The sequence below is a fragment of the Oryx dammah genome, unplaced genomic scaffold (assembly GCF_014754425.2).
Source record: "Oryx dammah isolate SB20612 unplaced genomic scaffold, SCBI_Odam_1.1 HiC_scaffold_11232, whole genome shotgun sequence".
Lineage (NCBI taxonomy): Eukaryota > Metazoa > Chordata > Mammalia > Artiodactyla > Bovidae > Oryx > Oryx dammah.
Window position 1 is genome coordinate 2,436,867 of NW_024080625.1, and position 26,983 is coordinate 2,463,849.

At 41.8% G+C, this 26,983-nt stretch overlaps 1 long non-coding RNA gene across 1 annotated transcript; it reads left to right on the forward strand.

The window, feature by feature from the left end:
- The first annotated feature begins 8,384 nt into the window (after positions 1-8,384).
- On the forward strand, positions 8,385-11,085 carry LOC120861329. The gene is made up of 2 exons (XR_005720521.1): positions 8,385-9,421; positions 10,314-11,085. It is a non-coding gene; the product is annotated as an uncharacterized LOC120861329 (long non-coding RNA).
- Positions 11,086-26,983: the final 15,898 nt, after the last annotated feature.

The window sequence follows — 26,983 nt, forward strand, 5'->3', positions numbered from 1 at the left end:
ACTGGTCTATTGTATCATTTATAGTTTGTGTTTCCTTGTTAATTTTCTGTTTAGTTGATTTGCCCATAGGTGTGAGTGGGGTATTAAAGTCTCCCACTATTATTGTGTTATTGTTAATTTCCCCTTTCATACTTGTTAGCATTTGTTTTATATATTGTAGTGTTCCTATGTTGGGTGCATATATATTTATGATTGTTATATCTTCTTCTTGGATTGATCTTTTGATCATCATGTAGTATCCATCTTTGTCTCTTTTCACAGCCTTTGTTTTAAAGTCTATTTTATCTGATATGAGTATTGCTACTCCTGCTTTCTTTGGGTCTCTATTTGCATGGAATATCTTTTTCCAGCCCTTCACTTTCAGTCTGTAGGTGTTCCTTGTTTCGAGGTGAGTCTCTTGTAGACAACATATATAAGGGTCTTGTTTTTGTATCCATTCAGCTAGTCTTTGTCTTTTGGTTGGGGCATTCAACCCATTTACATTTAAGGTAATTATTGATACGTATGATCCCATTGCCACTTACTTTATTGTTTGGGGTTCGAGTTTATACACCCTTTCTGTGTTTCTTGTCTAGAGAAGATCCTTTAGCATTTGTTGGAGAGCTGGTTTGGTGGAGCTGAATTCTCTCAGCTTTTACTTGTCTGCAAAGCTTTTGATTTCTCCTTCATATTTGAATGAGATCCTTGCTGGGTACAGTAATCTGGGCTATAGGTTATTTTCTTTCATCACCTTAAGTATATCCTGCCATTCCCTCCTGGTTTGAAGAGTTTCTATTGAAAGATGAATCCCCTTGTGTGTTATTTGTTGTTTTTTCCTTGTTTCTTTTAATATTTGTTCTTTGTGTTTGATCTTTGTTAATTTGATTAATGTGTGTCTTGTGGTGTTTTACCTTGGGTTTATCCTGTTTGGGACTCTCTGGGTTTCTTGGACTTGGGTGATTATTTCCTTCCCCATTTTAGGGAAGTTTTCAACTATTATCTCCTCAAGTATTTTCTCATGGTCTTTCTTTTTGTCTTCTTCTTCTGGGACTCCTATGATTCAAATGTTGGGCGTTTAACATTGTCCCAGAGGTCTCTGTGGTTGTCCTCATTTCTTTTAATTCTTTTTTCTTTTTCCTCTCTGTTTCATTTATTTAAACCATTCTATCTTCTACCTCACTTATCCTATCTTCTGCCTCCATTATTCTACTGTTGGTTCCCTCCAGAGTGTTTTTGATCTCATTTATTGCATTATTCATTATATGTTGACTCTTTTTTATTTTTCCTAGGTCCTTTTTAAACCTTTCTTGCATCTTCTTGATCCTTGTCTACAGGCTATTTATCTGTAGCTCCAATTTGTTTTCAAGATTTTGGATCATTTTCACTATCATTATTCGGAATTCTTTATCAGGTAGATTCCCTATCTCTTCCTCTTTTGTTTGGTTTGGTGGGCATTTATCCTGTTCCTTTACCTGCTGGCTATTTCTCTGCCTTTTCATCTTGTTTATATTGCTGTGTTTGGGGTGGCCTTTCTGTATTCTGGCAGTTTGTGGTTCCTCTTTATTGTGGAGGTTCCTTGCTGTGAGTGCGGTTGCACAGGTGGCTTGTCAATGTTTCCTGGTTAAGGAAGCTTGTGTTGGTGTTCTGGTGGATGGAGCTTGATTTCTTCTCTCCGGAGCACAATGAAGTGTCCAGTAATGAGTTTTGAGATATCAGTGGGTTTTGGTGTGGCTTTGGGCAGCCTGTCTATTGAAGCTCAGGGCTATGTTCCTGTATTGCTAGAGAAATTGGATGGTATGTCTTGCTCTGGAACTTGTTGGCCCTTGGGTGGTGCTTGGTTTCAGTGTAGGTATGGAGCCATTTGATGAGCTCCTATTGATTAATGTTCCCTGGATTCAGGAGTTCTCAGGTGTTTTCAGGATTTGGACTTAAGCCTTCTGCCTCTAGTTTTCAGTCTTATTCTTACAGTAGCCTCAAGACTATCTATACAGCACTGATGATAAAACATCTAGGTTAATGATGAAAAGTTTCTCCACAGTGAGGGACACCCAGAGAGGTACACAGAGTTATGTGGACAAGAGAAGAGGGAAGAGGGAGCTAGAGGTGACCAGGTGGAGAAGAGGGGGAATCAAAAGGGGCGAGAGCAAGCTAGCCAGCAGTCTAGATCCCTAGAGATGTTCACAGAGTTACACAGAGAAGAGAAGAAGGAGGAAGGAGACAGAGGTGGCCAGAAGGATAAAAGGGGGAATCAAAAGGAGAGAGACAGATCAAGCCAGTAATCAGTTCCCTACGTGTTCTCCACAACCTGGAAGACACAAAGAGATTCACAGAGTTGTGTAGAGAAGAAAAGGAGGAGGAGGCAGATAGAGGCGACTTGGTGGAGAAAAAGGAGAGTCAAAGGGGGAGAGAGCAATCAGGTCAGTGATCTTGCTCCCAAGTAAAAATGGGTACTGAAGATTGGGTTCTTAAAGGTACAAAGTTGATAACAAATACCAAAAAGCAAAGATTAAAAATCTAGAGTAGAAGTTGCTGCTGCTACTGCTGCTAAGTTGCTTCAGTCATGTCCAACTCTGCGACTCCATAGACGGCAGCCCATCAGGCTCCCCTGTCCCTGGGATTCTCCAGCAAGAACACTGGAGTGGGTTGCCATTTCCTTCTCCAGTGCATGAAAGTGAAAAGTGAAAGTGAAGTCGCTCAGTCATGTCTGACTCTTAGCAACCCCATGGGCTGAAGCCTGCCAGGCTCCTCCTCCCATGGGATTTTCCAAGCAAGAGTACTGGAGTGGGTTACCATTGCCTTCTTCAAGAGTAGAGGTTCAGTTCAGTTCAGTCGCTCAGTCGTGTCCGACTCTTTGAGTTTAGTTCAGTCGCTCAGTCGTTTCCGACTCTTTGCAACCCCATGAATCACAGCATGCCAGGCCTCCCTGTCCATCATCTACTCCCGGAGTTCACTCAGAATCATGTCCACCGAGTCAGTGATGCCATCCAGCCATCTCATCCTCTGTCGTCCCCTTCTCCTCCTGCCCCCAATCCCTCCCAGCATCAGAGTCTTTTCCAATGAGTCAACTCTTCGCATGAGGCGGCCAAAGTACTGGAGTTTCAGCTTTAGCATCATTCCTTCCAAAGAAATCCCAGGGCTGATCTCCTTCAGAATGAACTGGTTGGATCTCCTTGCAGTCCAAGGGACTCTCAAGAGTCTTCTCCAACATCACAGTTCAAAAGCATCAATTCTTCGGTGCTCAGCCTTCCTCACAGTCCAACTCTCACATCCATACAGGACCACAGGAAAAACCATAGCCTTGACTAGATGGACCTTAGTTGGCAAAGTAATGTCTCTGCTTTTGAATATACTGTCCAGGTTTGTCATAACTTTTCTTCCAAGGAGCAAGCGTCTTTTAATTTCATGGCTGCAATCACCATCTGCAGTGATTTTGGAGCCCCAAAACATAGTCTGATGCTGTTTCCATTGTTTCCCCATCTATTTCCCATGAAGTGATGGGACCAGATGCCATGATCTTCGTTTTCTGAATATTGAGCTTTAAGCCAACTTTTTCACTCTCCACTTTCATTTTCATCAAGAGGCTTTTTAGTTCCTCTTCACTTTCTGCCATAAGGGTGGTGTCATCTGCATATCTGAGGTTATTGATATTTCTCCCAGCAATCTTGATTCCAGCTTGTGTTTCTTCCAGTCAAGTGTTTCTCATGATGTACTCTGCATAGAAGTTAAATAAGCAGGGTGACAATATACAGCCTTGACGTACTCCTTTTCCTATTTGGAACCAGTCTGTTGTTCCATGTCCAGTTCTAATTGTTGCTTCCTGACCTGCATACAGATTTCTGAAGAGGCAGGTCAGGTGGTCTGGTATTCCCATCTCTTTCAGAAGATTCCACAGTTTATTGTGATCCACACAGTCAAAGGCTTTGGCATAGTCAATAAAGCAGAAATAGATGTTTTTCTGGAACTCTCTTGCTTTTTCGATGATCCAGCAGATGTTGGCAATTTGATCTCTGGTTCCTCTGCCTTTTCTAAAACCAGCTTGAACATCAGGAAGTTCACGGTTCACATATTGCTGAAGCCTGGCCTGGAGAATTTTGAGCATTACTTTACTAGCATGTGAGATGAGTGCAATTGTGTGGTAGTTTGAGCATTCTTTTGTATTGCCTTTCTTTGGAATTGGAATGAAAACTGACCTTTTCCAGTCCTGTGGCCACTGCTGAGTTTTCCAAATTTGCTGGCATATTGAGTGCAGCACTTTCACAGAATCATCTTTCAGGATTTGAAACAGCTCAACTGGAATTCCATCACCTCCACTACCTTTGTTCATAGCGATGCTTTCCAAGGCCCATTTGACTTCACATTCCAGGATGTCTGGCTCTAGATGAGTGATCACACCATCATGATTATCTGGGTCGTGAAGATCTTTTTTGTACAGTTCTTCTGTGTATTCTTGCCACCTCTTCTTAATATCTTCTGCTTCTGTGAGGTCCATACCATTTCTGTCCTTTATTGAGCCCATCTTTGCATGAAATGTTCCCTTGGTATCTCTAATTTTCTTGAAGAGATCTCTAGTCTTTCCCATTATGTTGTTTTCCTCTATTTCTTTGCATTGATCACTGAAGAAGGCTTTCTCATCTCTTCTTGCTATTAGATTCTCAAAAATACAATATTTTTTTAAAAAGTCACAAAAAGTATAAAAAATATATATCTGAAATTTGCTGTAAAAATAGAGCTTTGTTTTTGCAAGGTAATAGTAGGTTATAAAAATGAAAATTAAAGGAGTAATACGGGACTTAAAAGTGAAAAAAATTTTCAATTAAAAAATGATAATAGTAAAAATATATCTAGGACTTTCTCTGGAGCTATTGTGGACAGTGTGGGGTCAGTTCATTTTCAGATAGTTCCTTGGTCCAGCTTATACTTCTCAAGGCCCCTTCCTATATACTCGGTGCTAACTACAGGGTTTTAATCTATTGCAACTGTCACTTCCAAAGTGGTTCCCTCTGTTTATTTTAGCTTCTTCTGTTTGCTGGTCTCTTCAGTGTCTAATTTCTGCCCTGACACAAGGGGTGCGGTGGTGAGCACTTTTTTTTTAAGGCTTGCTTGTTCAGTTGTGCTGTGGGGAGGGAGGAACACTGCAAACAAATACCACTGGTGTGTGCTCACAGTGATTCAGCCACACTGGGTTTGCCCTCACTCACAGCGTGTGTGCTTTCCCAGTCTACACTGCTCAGGCTCTAGGTTGCTCTGCTGGGAACGGTCTGATGCTGGCCCTGGGTTTTATGCAATCCCCAGGTCTAAGCCGTTCAGGTTCAGGTTCTCAGGTACTCCACAAAGGTGTAGAATTGGTTGTGTCCGTCCCAGATCTGAGCAGCTCAGGTGACTAGGTGCTTGGTGAGCACAGTTGTGCCCTGTTGAAGGCAGTGACTTATCGCCTCCCCCGTCCCAGCCGCTTGGTTTTCTGGGTGTACAATGGGCACACCTCCTCAGGTGTGCTGTGAGTCTCTTCTGGGGGGCTGATCTCTGGCTGCGACCCTCCTGCTGGATGTCGACTATCCAGAATCCCAAGAAGTCTTGGTTAGCAACGAAGTCTGCCTGCAGTTTGGTATAGGATGCCTCTCTGGAGCCACGATTGCCCCCTTCTGGCTTTGGCTGCCCTCACCTGCCCATCCGGCGGGGGATAGGCTGATCTGCAGCTGGATAGTTCTGCTCGGTCCTTTGTTCTGTGAGCAGGCCTGGCGGTATCTTAGGTTATGGATTTTCCTAGGATAGCTATACCACAGTCTGGGTTGCTATCTCAAGCTAGTTCCCTCAGATTGCCCTTGGGGCATTCAGGCCCAGTCCTTACTCTAAGCCATGCAGCCCGCGCCTCCCTATCTAGCCCCCGCTTGCCAGTGGTGGATGCAGGCATCTGTGCTGCTTCTCTGCTGGGAGTTACTGTTTGGCACGTAATCTGTGGGGTTTAATTATTTATTTAATTTTCTTCCCAGTTATTTTGCCCTTTGAGATTCCAAGGTTCGCCACAGACCCACCAGAGAGAGTGTTTCCTGGTGTTTGGAAACTTCTCTCTTTTTAAAGACTCCCTTCCTGGGATTGATCTCCATCCCTACCTCTTTTGTCTCTCTTTTTATCTTTTATATTTTGTCCTACTTCCTTTCGAAGACAATGGGCTGCCTTTCTGGGTGCCTGATGTCCTCTGCCAGCGTTCAGAAGATGTTTTGTGGAATTTGCTTGGCGTTCAAATGTTCTTTTGATGAATTTGTGGAGGAGAAAGTGGTCTCCCTGTCCTATTCCTCCGCCATCTTAGGACCATCTCCTCTACATTCTTGACTAAGGTGCTATACTGCCTCCCAAATAAAGAGCTAAAACAAAACAATCTGTAAGCGCTGCTTTCTATTTTAGTATCCTATTTTGGAGGATGAAAAGGGATAGCTTTGCTCTTATTTTGTATGTCATTTATAGGCTTTGAAGCTCAAAAGAAAAGGTAAAATTATTAGGCTACTTTCATGTTGAATTCCATCATATTCTGCTTTCTACTATTTAAAATAATTTTCCATTGTTTTTAGTCTTTATGTGTAGGATTTTAGCCATAGCAAGGAATGATGTGTCTACAGTAATGAAGCCTTGGTTAATACCAGAATATGATCCCTGAGTTGGGGAGATACCCTGGAGAATGAAATGGCAACCCACTCCACTATTCTTGCCTGGAAAATTCCACAGACAGAGGAGTCTGGTGGGTTATAGTCCATAGAGTTGCAGAGTCAGACATGACTGAGCACGCATGCACAAACACACGTGAAAGATAAAGGTCCCTTCTCTTCAGAAGAATTACAGTAGGATCCCAAAGCATGAGATTATGGAAGTTTCTAGATCCATACCACACCCACAGAGACCTTAGCACCACAGAGCCACTTTTCTTCATATTGTAATGTGTTATACAAATGTACAAAATGTTCACTGTTTTTTGCTAAATCAATTCTTTAGAAACAGACACGATAGAAAAAAGTGACAACACAAGGCCATAAAGCTAACAGAGGTTGAATTTCATTACTGATTCTGTTATGAGCTTCTGTCTTAGAGCAAAGCATCCTGGGAATATCTTTAGATTCTTCCAACAGCTTGATGACAGCCTTACAGCCTAACAACTCTATTTACATAACAAGCTGCATACTTAAGTCACTTGTAGAGCACTATGTAGTGTTATAAGACAGAAAGACATTCACATACTTTCACCATGTCATTTAAAATTTCTGAGCCTCAGTTTCCTTCTCTGTAAAATGAGCATCATAAGACTGTTGTGAGATAAGGATAAATGTATATGAAGATGCTGCTATAAGAATCTGTGCATTCATTAGTATTACACTCATTTTATGTGAAAAACATGTACCAAGATTTTAATTCAACATAGTAGATTCAAAACCTCTTGGCCAGTGATCCCCAAAAGATCTCATTACTATTTGTTTCCAACCAAATTGGAAGGATATAAACATTCCATCCTCAACAAATATCCTCTGTCCTTACAGTGTTTTCCGTGTCCCTCTCTCCCTTTCTCTACCCTCTCTTTTCAAAGATTCTTCAGCAACTACAGTCATGTATCCAGCCGCTACAGTCATGTATCCAGCCATCATTAATATTTTATTACCACAAATAGTGCTCTGTAACTGTTTCCCATGACCTTTCTTTTCCCTTGTTTGCAGAAATGTCCTGAAAGATGAGTCACTCCCTGGCCTAATTCATGAAAAGATGATGGTTTTCTCAGAAACTGGAATAGAGAACAGTCCTTGCTTAAACTACTATCTGTATTTAAGATCAGAATGCTCCTTTTAAGTTACAAAGAATGTGTTGCTATTAATAAAGATTTTCGGTGTACTGATTGAAGCAGGCTCCCATAACACAATGTTTAAAGTATGATAATGCGCTACTGGTTAAAAAGATTCTCAAGGATAAGCTGACCTAAAATGATCAAGTTTGTTAGCACACAAATGAGAAGATATGGGGAATCTGGAAAAGTCATTTATGCTGGCTCCATCTTTCAGCGAGACCCTCTGAAATCTCTTTCTCTCATCACAGTAGAAACACTCTGAGGTGTCAGTAGTGATAAGGATTTTACTGAGGACTGGACTGAGGAGATAAAACCAGTCAATCCTAAAGGAAATCAGTCTTGAATAATCATTGGAAGGATTAATGCTGAAGCTGAAGCTCTAATACTTTGGCCACCTGATGGGAAGAAATGACCCATTTGAAAAGACCCTGATGCTGGGAAAGATTGAAGGCAGGAGGAGAAGGGGACAACAGAAGATGAGATAGTTGGATGGCATCACTGACTCGATGGACATGAGTTTGAGCAAGCTCCAGGGTTGGTGATGGCCAGGGAAGCCTGGTGTGCTGCAGTCCTTGGGGTCCCAAAGAGTCAGACACCACTGAGCAACTGAACTGAACTGGACCTTGTACCAGCCCCCTTGTCCACTTTTCAGTCTTCCTCACTGCTCCCAGAGGTGGGGAGAGTTATTATTTTTTACAGGGTTGCAGTCTACAGAGTTAATGAGCTAGTAAAAGACTGAGTTGGGACTAAACCCGGCACTGTCTGACTTTAAAGCTCTGCAGTGCCCCTTTGACATAACCTCCCAAAACTCCTTTCCTTGTGGGAGGACCTCTCTCTGCTCTTTTACTGGGCTAATCTTGGCCCAAACTATATGCCTTCTTCAGCACTCTCATCCTTTCCTCACTTCACTTCTCCCCTTGCTCCCTCACCGGCCAGATCTCTCCAGTACCAGTCTCCTTCCGGTGTCATGACCATGTGGGGCTCTTTACTAAACCCAGGTAGGCTTGTACTTCCTGGGTCCTGGCAGGAAGGGGAGCAGTGCTCTTTAACTGCCCTCCTAAAGACTAACTCCTTCATGGCTATAAAACTCATTAAAGGTGAACAGAGGCTCAATATCATTCTGGGGTTGTTTGGATTTTTCAATAGGAGGTAGTATAGTGGCAGGGTTAAAGCAGTGGAGCTGGGACACAGCATTTGGGCAGAGGAATTGTTCTAGCATTCAGTTAGAGGGAGCAGCAGCCGCTTTGACAAGGGAAGGAGTGTGCTGCAATCAATTGGTGATGCCTGCTTTAGCCAAGGGTGCAGGATGACAGAACTGCATATTTCTGACTCCAGTGAAGCCCAGGCTTGGAAGAGGTGAACTCCAAGGCATGTTTGGTGGGTGGTGAGTTCATTTGGAAGTTTCCTGCTTAAGGAGAATTTCTGCTATTGTGGCCTCTATCTTTTGTCCAAATTCCTTTCCCCGCCCCCATTTCCATTTTGACATAGAACATGCACAGATCTGAGACCCTGGGTCACACTGAGAGGGAGAAAGGCATTTCACCAGTTCATCCAGTCATCCTTGTAACAGAGTATAAAGAACATTGGTGGGTGACAGATGCCGAGGTGGCTCTGAAGAAGCCTGTGAGTAGGATTAAGGTGTATAAGCCTAGCACTCTGTTAGGGTTCAAAGCATTAGGGCCCTGGCGAGGGGGGGTGGGGAAGGAGGACAGAAGATCCACTACCGTAGAATGTCAGTGGGCACTTGGTGCTCACGGTGCTGTTTCCCGGTGGGTGAACTGTCATCTTCTCATAGCCCCTACATGGAGGGGCAGAGTCCGGAGATGTGTGCAGCCTGTCCCCTGGAGGTAAATGGCTTTAGGGATGATTCAGACCTTATCTATCTCCCTCTCCTCATTTTCTTTTCTTTTTTTAGCTCCATGGCAGGGAGGTGAGGAAGACCTTTTGAGCAAGAAGGCCTTTATTCCTTCTTTAATATTTATTTTTAATTGATTGATGATTGGTTTCAACATTGGTTTGATTTCTGTCATATATCAACACGCATTAACCACAGGTGTACATATGTCCCATTCCTCTTAAATCTCCCTCCCACCTCCCACCCATTTTCACTCCTCTAGGTTATTACAGAGCCTCAGTTTGAGTTGCCTGAGTCATCCAGCAAGTTCCCACTGGCTTTCGGTTTACATATATTAGTACATCACCTCTCAGTCCAGTTTCACATGCTGCTTAAAGCTTTATTTCTTAAAATAAGGAGAGGGGGGTGGGAGGGGGGTTCAGGTTTGGGAATGCATGTACACCCATGGTAGATTCATGTCAATGTATGGCAAAACCAATACAGAATTGTAAAGTAAAATAATAAATAAATAAATTTAAATAATAAAAAAAATAAATAAAAATAAAATAAAATAAGGAGAAACAGCCATTTCCCATCCTTTTCCCAGGTATGCCTAAATTTGTGGGTTTATTTTTTTCTGAACCTGTCAGCAGAGTTCAATTATATGCCAGTCTTTTTCAGATATATAAAAAATGGAGCTTTCTCTGATTCAAGACAGCTCTCTACAGCAACAAAAGCAGGAAAGTAAACATGAGGAATGAAAAAGAAAACTAATGGAGAAATTATATCTTCGCCAGAAGATTCCCCATTTCTAGAGCATCAGCATAGAATGATTTCACCTGTGTCTAGAGTGGAAGCAAACCTTTCAATGACTCTTTTAATTTTTTTTTTAAGAGAATGTATTTTCTAAGTCCTTAAGTTACACAATATTTCTGAAGACAGCTATGAAATATTTGAGGTGCAAATATAAGCATGAGAGAAAACAGCAAAACAATGATCCTTCTGCTGAAGCCTCTTGAGATGCAGATAACATTTTCTTTCTCCTCAAGATTATTTCTCAAGATAAATCCATTTGGATTGCAACACGAGAGAGAGAGAGAATAATTCAGGAGAACTCAAGATGAGGAGAAAATTAGGCATTAAAAAATTCTGTTATTCTTTCTTCCTAAAATAGAGTGATAGATACACAATCCCTTATGGAATATGTTAGCATGATGGAGAGAGAATGGAATTGGGAAGAGTGAAGCCTAATATAATCAAATATCCAGTTATTAGTAAAGGAGAATTGTAGAACTGAGTTCATAGAGTGCTTAAATATTTAAGATTCAATGAACCAAGGATGCTGGAATCTAAGCCCTAAAGTCTAGGGAGGAGTTTGGATATATTTTTTCCAATTATTGCTTTTACAGATGTAATAGATTAATCCTCCACCTCATAGAAATTAAAAATGTTATGTGTGTGTATGCATGCTAAGTTGCGTCAGTCATGTCGGACTCTGTGTGACCCTATGGACTGTAGCCCACTGGGTTCCCCTGTCCATGGGATTCTCTAGGCAAGAATACTGGAGTCAGTTGCCATGTCCTCCTCCAGGGACTCTTCCCAACCCAGGGATTGAATCTGTGTCTTTTATGTATCCTGCATTGGCAGGTGGATTCTTTACCACTAGTGCCACCTGGGAAGCAGAGGTTAAGTTCTTGTCCTACCACCCACATCCTCTGTGCTCAGCATAGGAAAAGTTTTGTGTATAGTCTTTTGTTACCTGGAGAAAATATATATTATTGTTTTGGTAAGCATATTTTTTAAAAGAACAAATGGTAAATCCTATATGTGTAATTGTGCAACTTTTTTCCCATTAACAATACAATATGTCCAACACTATTTCAGATAGTTCATATTTGTTTTTTTTTTAATTTTATTTTTTTACTTTACAATACTATATTGGTTTTGCCATACATTGACATGAATCCACCACAGGTGTACATGAGTTCCCAACCCTGAACCCCCCTCCCATCACCCTCCCCATTTCATCTCTCTGGGTCATCCCAGTGCACCAGCCCCAAGCATCCTGTATCCTGTATCGAACCTAGACTAGATAGTTCATATTTCAAATTGCAGGCATAAGTTTCAGCTATTTTTATTTTTTAACTGAGGCATAATATACCACAGTGAAGATAGGCTTCGGTTATTTGACCATTGCCCTACTGAAGGACATTTATGGTGTTTCCAATTTTACTCTCAGGTATCTTGAATATGTTTTCTCGGCCATATGTGAAAATTGTTATTTAGGGAAGATAGTAAAACATTTACTGGGACATAAGACATGTACCATTTAGAATTCTGTTAGCTAGAGGGGCTTCCCTGGTGGCTCAGTGGTAAAGAATCTGCCTGCCAGTGAAGGAGACAAGAGTTCAGTTCCTGGTCCGGGAGGATCCCACACGCCGTGGAGCTGCTAAGCCCATGTGCCACAACTATTGAGACCACACGCGGCAACTACTGAAGCCTGTGCACCCAAGAGCCCGTGACCGCAACGAGAGAAGCCGTGGAATTGAGAAGCCAGTGTACCGCAACGAGAGAGCAGTTCCCTCTCTCAGCAACTAGCGAAAAGTCTACTCAGCAATGAAGACCCAGCACAGCCAAAATATGTGAATAAATACATTCTGTTAGCTAGAGATTAGAGTACATATTTATCTACACTCTACTACTTACAGTTGATATCATCAAACATTTAATTTTTTGTCAGTCTGATGGATTAAAAATGGTATTTCATTGTTTTTATTTTCTTGATTTTTAATGGAATTGAGCATTGTTTTTCCAGTGCTTGATGCCCTGTTTGTATTTTGCTTCTGTGAATTGCCTGTTGCATTTTGGTGGTGGGGGCAGGGGAAGGGTGGAGGGAAGGGCAGGTCAGGTGTTTTTACAATGGATTGCTTGTACTCCCATTTTTAGATATTTTTCCTTTTGTATTCCAGAAAGCAATCTTTTATCTTCACATATGTTGAAGTATCTTTCTCCTAGTACACCATTAAAAAAAAACTTTTTCTTCATGGTATAATTTGTCATATAAAGGTTTTAATCTTGAAGTACCTGAAGTGAAAGCGGAGAGTGAAAAAGCTGGCTTAAAAGTCAACATTCAAAAAATGAAGATCATGGCATCCAGTCCTATCATTTCATGGCAAATAGACAGGGGAAATGTGGAAGCAGTGTCAGATTTCATTTTCTTGGGCACCAAAATCACTGGGTACAGAGACTACAGCCATGAAATTAAAAGACACTTGCTCCTTGGAAGAATAGCTATAACAAACCTAAACAGTGTATTAAGAAGCAGAGTCATCACTTTGCAAAGGTCTGTGTAGTCAAAGCTATGATTTTTTCCACTAGTCATGTATGAATGTGAGAGTTGGACCATAAAGAAGGCTGAGTGCTGAAGAATCGATGCTTTTGAACTGTGGTTGGAGAAGACTCTTGAGAGTTCCTTGGACTGCAAGGAGATCAGACCGGTCAATCCTAAAGGAAATCAACCCTGAATATTCTTTGAAAGGACTGATGCTGAAGCTGAAGCTCCAATACTTTGGCCACCTGATGCGAAATTTTGCAAAGGACACAACTTAACAACTGAACAGCGACAAGAAGGCCCTACCTACCCAAGGTCATGCATGCATTTTCATTTATTTATTTTTGAATACTTTAATGATTTTTATCTTATCTTTAGGATTTTAGTAAAATTGGAGTTTATCTTGTAACCAGCATGAAATTAAGATGTATCTTAATTTTTACCAGTTGATATCTAGTTAACTTGATAACATTTATTAAATAATCTACCCACTGATTTGAAACATTACTTTGTTGTTGTTCAGTCGCTCAGTACTGTGCGACTCTGCGATCCCATGGATTGCAGCATGTCAGGCTTCTCTGTCCTTCACCATCTCCCAGAGGTTGTTCAAACTCATGTCCATCAAGTCAGTGATGCCATCCAACCATCTCATCCTCTGTCATCCCCTTCTCTTCTTGCCTTCAGTCTTTCCCAGCATCTGGGTCTTTTCCAATTAGTCAGTTCTTTGTATCAGGTGGCCAAAGTACTGGAGCTTTAGCTTCAGCATCAGTCCTTCCAATGAACATTCAGGACTGATTTCCTTTAGGATGGAGTGGTTTTATCTCCTTGCAGTTCAAGTCTTTCGAGTCTTCTCCAATACCACAGTTCAAAATCATCAATTTTTTGGCCCTCAGCCTTCTTTATGGTCCAACTGTCACATTCATACATGACTACTGGAAAAACCATAGCTTTGACTAGATGGACCTTTGTTGGCAAAGTAATGTCTCTGCTTTTTAATCTGCTGTATAAGTTTGTCATAGCTTTTCTTCCAAGGAGCAAGCGTCTTTTAATTTTGTGGCTGTAGTCACCATCTGCAGCAATTTTGGAGCCCCCCAAAATAAAGTCTGTCACTGTTTCCACTGTTTCCTATCTGTTTGCCATGAAGTGATGAGACCAGATGCCACGATCTTAGTTTTTTCAACGTTGAGTTTTAATCCAGCTTTTTCACTCTCCTCTTTCACTTTCTTTTTTTTTTTTTAATTTATTTATTTTACTTTACAATTCTGTATTTTCATCAAGAGGCTCTTTAGTTCCTTTTCACTTTCTGCCACAAGGGTGGTATCATCTGCATATCTGAGGTTATTGATATTTTTCCTGGCAATCTTGATTCCAGCTTGTGCTTCATCCAGCCCAGACTTTCACATGATGTACTCTGCATATAAGTTAAATAAGCAGGGTGACAATGCACAGGCTTGACATACTCCTTTCCCAGTTTGGAACCAGTCCGTTGTTCGATGTCCAGTTCTAACTCTTGTTTCCTGACTTGCATACAGGTTTCTCAGGAGGCAGGTAAGGTGGTCTGGTAGTCCCATCTCTGTAAGAATTTTCCACAGTTTATTGTAATCCACACAGTCAAAGGCTTTAGTCAATGAAGCAGAAGTAGATATTTTTCTGGAACTCTTGCGTTTTCTGTGATCCAGTGGATGTTGGCAATTTGATCTCTGGTTCCTCTGCCTTTTCTAAATCCAGCTTGATCATCTGGAAGTTCTCAGTTCATGTAATGTTGAAGCCTAGCTTGGAGAATTTTGAGCATTGCTTTACTAGCGTGTGAAATGAGTACAATTGTGTGGTAGTTTGAATGTTCTTTGGCATTGGTTATCTTTGGGATTGGAATGAAAACTGACCTTTTCCAGTCCTGTGGCCTGCTGAGTTTTCCAAATTTGCTGGCATATTGATATCGACCCACTGATTTGAAATGTTACTTTAGCATATACTAAATTTCCAAGTATTATGGAATTTATATGTGGAATTTCTATTCTAGTCCAAAGACCACTTTACTCTTGTTTCAATACTATACAGTAAGTCCCCTACATATAAATGAATTCTGTTCTGAGAGCACAGTCCAATTTGTGCATAAGTCCAACAAAGTTGGTCTAGGTATCCCAGGAGCACAACTGGTTATGTAGCACTATACTGTAATAGATTTATAATGCTTTCACACAAATAAATAGCTCAGACTGTAAAGCATCCGCCTGCAATGCAGGAGACCTGGGTTTGATCTCTGGGTTGGGAAGATCTCCTGGAGAAGGAAATGACAACCCATTCCAATATCCTTGCCTGGAAAATCCCATAGACAGAAGAGCCTTGTGGGCTATAGTTCATGGGGTCACAAAGAGCCAGACACGACTCGTTGAAAAGTGCAGCAGTACAGTACAACAGTGGGCATACAGGGGCTGGCATCGAGTGAAGAGGCATGAAGAGTTACTGACTGGAGGAGAGAGAGGACGTGAGACATGGTAGAGATGAGGGATCATCAGCAATAGGAGACAGAGGGCAAGCTGCGATTTCACTCGCTCACATCCTGAGCTTGAAATAAAGATATTGTACTGCTGTATGCTATACAGTACTGTACAGTAAAGTACACACAAGCAAAATGACACGGATGGATGCACACGACAGTGTACACCAGACATGTGAACTGACTCACGTGATTCAACATGCAAATGCACATTCACATCTGTGAAAGTTCCAACTTGAAGGTTCATATTTAAGGGCCTTCCTGTGTCTCTTAAGTTACTGTGGTGTGTGTGCCAAGTCACTTCCGTTGTGTCCGACTGTTTGCAACCCTATTGACTGTAGTCCACCAGGCTCTTCTGTCCACGGGATTTTCCAAGCAAGGGTACTGGAGTGGGTTGCTGTTTCCTTCTGCAGGGGATCTGCCTGACCCAGGGACCGAACCTGCATCTCTTGCCTCTCCTGCATTGACAGGCGAGTTCTTTACTACTAGTGCCACCTGGTAAGTTACTATAGCTTGTTGAAAATTTGATATAGGAAATGAAAGGTCCCGGAATTTGTTCTTCACTAACAAAATTACCTTGATGGCTGCTTTTCATTGAATTGTTCACACAAATTTTAGTATGCTCTTACCAAATTACATAAAAAGTAATTGGGAGATTTTTATTATGGTTGCATTAAATTTACAGATTAATTTGTGGAGTATTAAGTGGAATTTTCTGGTTCACAACCAGATATGCTCTTCAGTAATATTTTATAGTTTTCTCTAAAAGGGTCTTTCACATCTTGATAACCTTATTCAAAATATTTTATAGTTTTGTTACCATTATGAACGAAGTTACTTTGCAATTGCTGAATACAGGTGTATAGAAAAGCATCGTATTTTAAAAAACCTTTTTTCATGATAGAAGTTTCCTATGTGAAGAAGACTTTCTCTTTTCAGTGCTGAGAAAAAGCTTTGATGGGGTTCAGGTCAGACTGCCCCAAATATGCCACATTGGCATATTGTTTATTTTGAATTGAAGTTATTTAAGAACAATCAGCAGTCTAAGAGGGGCACTCTGACCCTCCTTTTCCCCCCTAAGAGCAGGAAATAAATCTCCCTTGTGAAAGGTGCTCCCCTGCCCCACACCAAGAGATAAAGAGACATCCTTACTTCCAGAGATAGGGAATTCAGGCCTGAGGAGTTTGTGTAAACAATAACTTTGCTTAGATCCTTCTAATCAGTTCAGTTCAGTTCAGTCACTCAGTCGTGCCCAACTCTTTGCGACCTCATGGACTGCAGCACGCCAGGCTTCCCTGGCCAACACCAACTCCTGGATCTTACTCAAACTCCTGTCCATTGAGTCGGTGATGCCATCCAACCATCTTATCCTTTGTCATCCCCTTCTCTTCCTGCCTTCAAACTTTCCCAGCATCAAGGTCTTTCCAAATTAGTCACTTTTTGCATCAGTTGGCCAAAGTATTGGACTTTCAACTTCAGCATCAGTCCTTCCAATGAATATTCAGGAGTGATTTCTTTTAGGACTGACTGGTTGAATCTCCTTGCAGTCCAAGGGACTCTCAAGAGTCTTCTCCAAGACCACAGTTCAGAAGCATCAATTCTTCAAATTAGTACCCAAGCGTAAATTTCTGTCTTGTCAGTTCTTCACAAATGTATTGTTTGTCTAAAAGGTATAAAAGCTGCTTGCTTTGGTCACTTCTTTGGTTCTCATATTTCTATGAATTCCTGTATGTATAAATTAAATTTCTTTTTCTCCTGTTAATCTGTCCTGGGTCAATTTCATTCTTCGACCGGCTGAAAAGAACCAAAAGGGAAAGGGGGAAATATCCCCCTGTTTCCCTGACAGTGTTGAAAGGATGAGGAGAAATATCCATAAATGTCTCTTTCATCCAGAAGTCAGATGTAACCACCAATGTTTGCCGTGAGCCTGGAAGACAACTATTGTTTTGTTCCAGTGCAGTTTCTGCTGCTCCTCTGATCCCTCCTATGACTGAGTTCTGGTATTTAAAGCAATTAAGTTCAAATAAATATTAATCTTGAAGAAGATAGATAGCCTTAGGAGAAAGAAAAAAATCTTAAAGAAGGATAGATTTTTATATTAAATCTGTAAATATGGATTGGAAACCTTTTGTGCAAGACACAACCAGTTACTGTGAAGCATATAAAAATGAATCAAGTATTTCCCCTGCCCTCAGGGAACTTAAAATAGAGTTAGCAGTGGATGTATTTTTAGGAGGTCAGTGGTCACAAATTCAGTAAAGTAGCTAACTTTCGCTGAATGAGTGCTGTACACCAGAAGCATATTTATTTTTTATTTAATCCTTATTAAAAAAAACTCCTTGAAAGACACTATTATTCACATTTAGAGGTGAGTCTTCTGGGTATGCATGCGTGTGTGTTCAGTTGTGTCTGACTCTTTGCGACCCCAGGGACTGTAGCCTGCCAGCCTTCTCTGTCCGTGGGATTTCCCAGGCAAGAATAGGAGTACATAATAAACAATTTGACTGGCCTTTGTCCACCATTTCTGGGAGGAAACCTCTAAACCCTTGGAGTTGCCCTGAGTGATAGGAGTCTCTTTGTTACTCATGGTGGGCTGCCAGTGAGGTGACTCATGGTGGTCCCTAGACAGCGTGTGCTGATGAAATGATGCCAGGGGGCTGGCCAGCCAGAAAGACCAACCTTGTGATTAGAGGTTTGGGGCTTCAAGCCCTGTGCTATTAACCCAACCTTCATGGAGGGGAGAGGGCTGAAGATTGAATTCTTTTGCCCAGCCAGTCATTCTATCAATCATGCCTTGGTAATGAAACTCTAATAAAACTCTGTGCACAAAAGATTAGACGAGCTTCCCTGGTTGGTTTCTTGAATATTGTCATAGCCAGGAGGTAGTGCTGTCCAGGACTCCGTGGAGGGGGGATGACTGGAAACTTCATGTCTGGGACTCTTTCAGAACTCTGTGTGTTTCTCTCTCTGGCTGGTTCTGATTGGTATCCTTTCACTACTGTAAGATGGTAATTGTGAGTACAGCAGTTTCCCGAGTTCTGTGAGCCACTGTAACAAATTATTGAACCTAAAGGGACTTATTGGAATCCCTGAATTTATAGCCAGCTGATCAGAAGGGAGAGCAAAACTGGGAGCCCCAAACTGGCAGCTGGTGTCAGAAGCAAGGGTAGTCTTGCGGAGGACTGTGCCCTTCACTCAAGAAATTTGGCCCAACTCTCCATAGTTGGGGTCATAAGTTGTTGCAGGAAGCTTATTCCTTAGATAGATCTGCTGGAGACTCCTTGTGCAAAGCAAATGCCTATCCTCTAATTTATCTTTCTTAAGTTTCTGTGTTGGCATGTTTTGTATCTAGATGGGGGAGGGGCAAATTCCCCTTCCTAGTTTCTGTTCTCTGTGGTGGATGTAGCCATGCTATGGCTTTCTACATAGGCAGGCAGGGATGAGGTAGGGGAAAAGCTCACCATATTGAGGCAGGAGTTGGGTGCCCCCCAACCCCCAGGGAAAAGCAATTGGAAATTCATCCCTGTGCACTGGTACTCCAAGACTAGAAAGGCAAGACAATTGAGAGGGGAGGCCGGGCTCTGCCCGGGTAGAAGATAAGAGATTACATATTTCTCATTCTCTAAGTCAGGAGACCTCTCTGACTACACATGTGCAGAAAGGTTCCTTGGAGGTCAAAAGGGGAGTTATGCTAATCAGAGTTCACTACCCATAGGGCTCTTCAGTGGAATCCATCTTGGCTAAGAGATGCATAACACACATGCGAGTATCCTGAGGTATACTAAATATGGGCTGTAAACCAGGCATATCAAAATGATTGGCCAAAGGAAACCTGGAAGAAATGCCCCGTTATGAGTAATTTAAGCTGCCTCAAGGGCTCAACTCTCTCTGAGTCTATTCACACGTATTGTACTTTTCTCGCTCCTAATAAATATTTTACTTTTTTCACTGCTTTCCATCTTGGAGGGAATTTGTTTTCTGCAAAGCTGAAGGGCCAGGGCACTGACCACTGCTCTAGTGGTTAGTTTTCGTGCTCTCACCGCCATCACCAGACTTCAATCTCTGGCCAAAGAATTGAAGTCCTGCTTCAAGCTATTGCTGCATGAGGCCACCTGACATCGATATAAGAAAGTCCAAAAAAAAAAAGAAAGAAAGAAAGAAAGAAAGTCCAGTGGTAAGCATTGTATTTTCTACTTTACATCAGAATGTGCCAAAGAAAACCAGGCACAAGGGCTGTGGAGAGCTGGATGAAGACTCTTCAAAAAGAAACCTTCCAAGCAAGGATTCTGGGAGCCTCTCAAATCATATGTGTCTTGTGCCTTGATATTAATAAGCAGCTAAGCACAGAATGTGTAAAATGCAATTAAGATGCAGACATGAATCAATTTTATAGCCACTGGCTCAGAAAACATGTGTTTCCTGTTTGAGAACTACAAAGTTTTTTTCATACCATGCAGTGAGAATTACAGGCATTAACCTGTTCTCAAAGTTGGTAATTCCACTGAACAGGGTTCTGTGTTCAGTCTATACCAACTAAGCCCCAGCCTGCATCTGTGCCCTCAGTGTGGTCCCAGCTTCAACACCAAACTGCTCTTCTAGGGCATTTTCCTGCTCATAGAGTTATGAAAATTCTGGTCACTGTAGATGTAGTACTATGAAAAGAATACTGAAGAAAATGTCCTTTCTTGGCCAATGAAAGTTTCTCAAAAGTGTTAACCATGTGGGTATAAGAGTTCTTGGGCAAGGTTGCAACTCTTGTCCATTTAACCAGAGGCTGAGGTGGCACTGATGTGTTTTCTAGTGAAGCCTCAGCAGATCAGCCCCATTAACTGTGGCTGGGAGAGTAGAAGTGATTTCTTCCAAAGCTGGAGAAGCCACAGCTGGACTCTGTGTCTTGTTCTTCATGACAGTGGTTATTTAGAACATCTCTGAGCTGTGGCCACCATTCCTATAGGGAGGAATCAATGTGTAAAGGAAAATCTCCATTTATGACATCTGTGTATTTTCCTGTGGCTGTTACAACAAATTATGACAAATTTGGTGCCTTAAAACAATAGAAATTATTATTACTTTTTATTGAAGTATAAATCCCATGGACAAAGGAGCCTGGTGGGCAATGGTCCATAGGGTCACAAAGAGCTGGACACACCTGAAGTAACTCAGCACAGCCATAGCACAGTCAATTTACAATATTGTGTTAGTTTCAGATATACAGCAAAGTGATTCAGATTTCTTTTCCATTATAGGTTATTACAAAATACTGAATATAGTTCCCTGTGCTATACTGTAGGTCATTATTGTTTATCTATTTTATATGTAATGGTGTGCACTTGGGCTTCCCAGGCGTTTCTTGGCTTGTGGCTGGACAAATTTGCTCCTGTCTTCACAAACTTTCTTCCCTGTGCCTCAATGTCCAAATCTCCTCTCCTTTCTCTGATAAAGACACCAGTCATTAGATCCGGGATTCACCCTAAATTTGGGATGACTTCATCTCAAATTCTTTAACTAATTACATCTGCAAAGACTCTATTTCCAAATAAGACCACACCGTGAGATTCTGGGTGACATGAATTTTCGTGGAGCACTATGAAACCCTCTACATCATCCAAAGATGCAGATTCGAGTCGTGCATTTTTCTGACCTAATCTTTTTGAGCCTCAATTCTCTCCTTTGTAAACTGAGGCTAACGATGATACCCAGCCCAACTACCACACAAGGTTGTTAAGGTTGGATGAGATAATTGATGTGAAAGTGCTTTATAAACCATTATAAGAATAATGTGATAAGAATATAATGAAATATCTTAACTGCTGGTTTTAGGATTTACTGTCATTGTTCAAGGAAATATTTTGGTAAGACTACCTGCTGTGTCAATGAAAGGCTGAGGATTCGGTGTGGGCAGTAACCAAGGTAACAAATGTGGATACCTGAAAGCCTTGTATATGTCAAGAAGAGGAAGAATTATTATTTTATTTTACTTTTTATTTCCCTTAGGAGGAGGAGAGTGTGAGCTGGGAGAAGCTAAGACATAATATGTGTTTAAAGGCAACACTTAAAAGTAGGGTGCATGCTAAGTCACTTCAGTTGTGTCTGAGTCCTTGCAACCTATGGACTGTAGCCCAACAGGCTTTGCTGTCCAATGGGATTCTTCAAGCAAGAATACTAGAGTGGATTGCCATGCCCTCCTCCAGGGGATCTTCCTGACCCAGGGACTGAACCCACATCTTTTACATGTCTGGCTTTGGCAGGTGGCTCCCTGGTGGCTCAGACTGTAAAGAATGTGCATGGAATGCAGGAGACCTGGGTTCGATCCCTGGGTTGGGAAGATACCCTGGAGAAGAGGATGGCCACCCACTCCAATATTCTTGCCTGGAGAATTCCATGGATAGAGGAGCCTGGCAGTCAGCAGTCCATGGGGTCACAAAAAGTTGGACACAACTGAGTGGCTAACACTTTTTCATTTCCACTAGTGCCACATGGGAAGCCCCATAAGCAGGGAGACCGAGATTGCTATTTTGTACTTTGAAGTTGGGGTTGCACTCTGGTGTGATATGAACCCTTCCAGTGGCGCCCAAGTCCTCAGAAATGTCAACTGCGCTAGGATATTTTCAACAGATAGGATTTCTGGGAATATTTTTGGAGATCAGTTTCAGGTTTAGGCTGATGTGACTTTGGAAACTGCATCCGTGTAAACAGAGCCAGGACACAGAGAAGATCTTGAGAATGTCATTCTTTCCCATACTCCTCCAGGAATTGGCAGAAAATTGGAGGAGGGCTTTAGTCTTAACCAAGGCATGGAATTAGGGTTAAACCTGTCTTTTCCAGAATTACTTTGGCACAACAGTCCCAGGTAACTGTGTATCTTAGCACTGGATGCAAGAATGAATGGATAAAGAAGTGGTACACACACACACACACACACACGAATATTACTCAGCCATAAAAAATGAAATCATGCCATTTGCAACAACTTGGATGGACCTGGAGCTTATTATACTGAGTGAAGTAAATGAGAGAAAGCAAATATTATATGATATCACTTGTATATAGAATCTTAAAAAATGGAAAGAGAGACATGGTTTGGAGAGAGACATAGAACATTTATAAGCAGCAGAGGTAGGTCTACTGCACTGTGCTAAGCTCAGGGCTCACTGTTATGAGAGGCACAGTCTCCATTCTGGGAAAGCTCAGGGTCTGGAAAGAGAGATGGACTGTGAACAGGTGGAAACCATACACAGCGATAAGCTCATGGAGAGTGACAAGAGGGGGCTGCTGAGGAGCAGGGAGACCTGCGTCAGACACTTAACCCAAGGCTGAGTTTTGGGTGGAGAGTTTTTGTGATGGCCTCCTGGACACTGAGACTTCACAACTGTCTCATTTAAGAGACGGCCAGGAATAAAGAAAGTGGGGGAAGATCTTCTAAAACAGCCTTGCCAGGCATGCTAATCTATGAGTACCTCTCATTTCAGTGGGAACATCAGAGGCTGAGAGAGATGTTTTGGAGAAGGTGGGGTCTAGTTATACCCCTTAAGTCACACTTCACGGGCAATGACACTTCTGCCTATAGCTGAATGCCAGTTGTATCGAAATTGATTGATTGTCACTTCACAGAAGCCAACACAAAAGATGGTATGCACTTCCAATTTTAGTTCTAGCAAATCAAAAACAGTAAAAGTAAATTAATGTTAGAGAAATTTGTAAAAATTGGTTAGGTAGACAATTTATCTCATTTGCATGTTCAGTTGCTCAGTCATGTCAGACTCTTTGTGACCCCATGGACTGTATAGCCCACTAGTCTTCTCTGTCTATGGAATTTTCCAGGCAAGAATACTGGAGTGGGTTGCATCTTCCCGATGCAAGGATTGACTCTGTGCAGGAATATGCACTAGCAGGCAGATTCTTTACCACTGTGCCACCTGGGAAGCCCATCTCATTGTACATGTGATAAATTTCTGAATCACTAATCACTTGTTTAATCATGAAGAAATTGCTACTGATGTTTCAAAAATCTTGGTGTATCAATTTGACAGTCCTTTTCAAATGTGCCTCATTACTTATTCAGCTTGGATTGCACCAGCTAAATTCTCTGTTGTTAGTCTGGATCCTGTTGTCATTTTCTCCAGAGAATAGGGGTTCTACTGATACTTCCAAAATATCAGTATATACACATGTATAGACATACTTTTACAGACATGTTTATGAATAAAAGCTGATATTTTACAAAAACATATAAAAGAGTATCAGTTCAGTTCAGTTGCTCAGTTGTGACCCCATGAACTGCAGCATGCCAGGCCTCCCTGTTCATCACCAACTCCTGGAGTCTACCCAAACTCATGTCCATTGAGTCGGTGATGCCATCCAACCATCTCATCCTCTGTCATCTCTTTCTCTTCCTGCCCTCAATCTTTCCCAACATCAGGGTCTTTTCAAATGAGTCAGCTCTTTGCATCAGGTGGCCAAAGCATTGGAGTTTCAGCTTCAATATCAGTCCTTCTAATGAACACCCAGGACTGATCTCCTTTAGGATGGACAGGTTGGATCTTCTTGCAGTTCAAGGGACTCTCAAGAGTCTTCTCCAACACCACAGTTCAAAAGCATCAATTCTTCGGTGCTCAACTTTCTTTGTAGCTCAAATGGTAAAGAATCTGCCTGTGAGGCAGGAGACCAGGGCTCAATCCTTGGGTTGGGAAGTTCCTCTGGAGAAGGGAATGGCAATCCACTCCAGTATTCTTGCCTGGAGAATTCCAACGACAGAGAAGCCTGGTGGGCTACAGTCTGTGGGGTTGCAAAGAGTTGGACACGCCTGAGTGACTAACACACAGCTTTCTTTACAGTCCAACTCTCACATGGTTTCTCCAGTAGTCATGTATGGATGTGAGAGTTGGACTATAAAGAAAGCTGAGCGCCGAAGAATTGATGCTTTTGAACTGATGCTTTTGAAATATATACAGTCAGTGCCCATTATTTGGGGATTCCTTGTTTGTGAATTTGCCTACTCACTAAATTGTTTGTAACCCCTAAATCAATACTCTGTGCTTTCCTGGTTAGTTATTTGCAGATATGTGCAAAGTTGCCCCATCGTGCACATTCTCAGCTGAGGTGCAACAGACGCCAGTTCTGCCTTGGTTTGGATCATGAAGAGATGACCCCTGGATGGAGACAGTGGAGCAATACACTGCAGTAAAAAAGCTCTGGCTCCGAGCCAGTGGGACTGGGTTTGAATCTCACGTCCAGCACCTGTCGGTAGGGCATCCTCACTATTCTTCTAACCTCATTTTCACTTTTGCAAAATAAAGAAGACAGAATCAACCAGGATGAGTTGTGTTTCAGGATTTGAGATTATAATATAAATTATATATATATGTACACACACACCTATATATGTATATAACTGCCAGGAGACAGCGTGGAGAATCCCACCCATGGCAAAGGTCATGAGGAAGAGGCCTGACGGGCAAAGGCAAGATTGGGACTCAAGGGAACCCCTGGACTTGCTCGAGCATCTACCCCCAAACCAGAATCTGTCTGTCTTACTATTTTATGTCTTTCACCAACTCTTCTGACATTATCAGGGGGCTGCCCCCGACCACCTTTCGCTGGAAAGAGTTAACTTAGAGCTTTAGTTAATAAGTCTCCTGGACAAGATAAGAGTGTTTCAATTCAAACCCCCTGTTAGCATTCTAGCTTACTTGGCAGGTTTATGCAGACTCTTGCAACATTATTGAGCCAATGCTTGCTGCCAACTTCTCACATCCCTTATCCATTGTGTTCCTGGGAGTGCATATAGTCAGGATATAGAAGAAACAAGTAATAACCTTAGCATTAGCAACATTAGACTTTGAGTTAATAAGTTCTTTCTTTGCTGTAACCCACTGAATCTTTGCTCCATAAAAATGTAACTCTGTACTTTAAGGGTGAAGCAGGCTAGGAATTTAAGAAGAAACACTTTAAGGGAAGATTATTGTTCTGGCTGACCAACATTTATCAAAAAGAGGTCTTGGAATATCAACAGGCCTCCGGGACAGAAGATGATGTACAAAAAATAAGACTCTTGCAGAAAAGAACCTGATATCAATAAAAGTTATTACTGATGGAATGTTGAGTTGACTCTGCATTTTTCACCTTGCTGTATGTATAACTCAGGGTATAAAAGCCCCAAGGAAAATAAAGTAAACGGGCCTCGCTCACCGAAGTAGCTTGGTCACCCTGTGTCATTCTTATCTCTTTCTCTATCTTTCTTCATTCGCCGGACGTCGTCCATCCTGAGGATATCCCTGGACTCTGCTGAGGCTGGACCCTGGGAAATAACATAGAGTGTTTCTCTGTCCATGGGATTTTCCAGGCAAGAGTGCTGGAGTGGATTGCCATTTCCTTCTCCAGGGGATCTTCCTGACCCAGGAATCGAACCCAGGTCTCCTGTATTACAGGCAGATGTGTTACCATCTGAGCCACCAGGGAAGCCTTATAGAGTAACATATAGAAGGGTTTCCCTGGTGGCTCAGGTGGTAAAGAGTCTGCAAGGAATGCGGAAGACCTGGGTTCGGTCCTTGGGTTGGGAAGATCCCCTGGAGGAGGGCATGGCAACCCACTCCAGGATTCTTGCCTGGAGAATCCCATGGACAGAGGAGCCTGGCGGGCTAGAGTCCATGGGGTTGCCAAGAGTCAGACACAACTGAGTGACTATGTAAGCATGCACACAACATATAGATATTTTTCCTGGGGACAATGGTGCAATTTTCTGAGTTACTTTATAGAACATAACTATCACAAAACGTAAATCAACTATATACATGTACATATGCATATGCACATACATGCACATACACACAGACACACATGGGGAAGACACACATATGTCTGCATGTTTGAAAATAGGATAGAGTGTGTTTGACCATTTGTTATATATTCTCAAATCCACACAGATATAATCAACAGATATTGCTAACGGCTCTTGTTTCTTCCATTTTCAGAAGTGAAGAAATTATCTCTCAAAAGAACTTTCCTCCTGATGAAAAGAGACTAAATTGCTCACTTTTTGCAGGTGCATTAAGTTCTTTTGGGAAAGCCTGCTTAAGCCCACTCAGTAAACTATCTCCTTCAACACACTGAATAGTATCCCATTAATCTTACCAAGTTAATGCAACTTCAAAAGGGAGATAATTCACCCTTCTTTCATGAGTATGGTGAGAGCCATAATGCACATTTTTCCCAACTATTTTTCTATACTTTTCTATTCATTGGCTAGGATTGCTAGATGAAGCTTACATTATTATAGAAAAAGGATGGCTGCCCAAGACAGGTAAAAAGTGATGCCACTGATTTTAAAATAGTATGAGAACTTTAAAAGATTCTTTCAAAAGTTCTAATGAATTCATAATATTCCTTTTCTGCTCTTCTTTTATGACTTCTGCTGACCAAGGGGACATGTTTACCAGCCAGCTGAAAGGCAGAAGTATCTGTCTTTTGAACTGAATGGACTAGCTATTCTATGAAAGGTTTAGACCTTTCAGTCTTTACATTTGT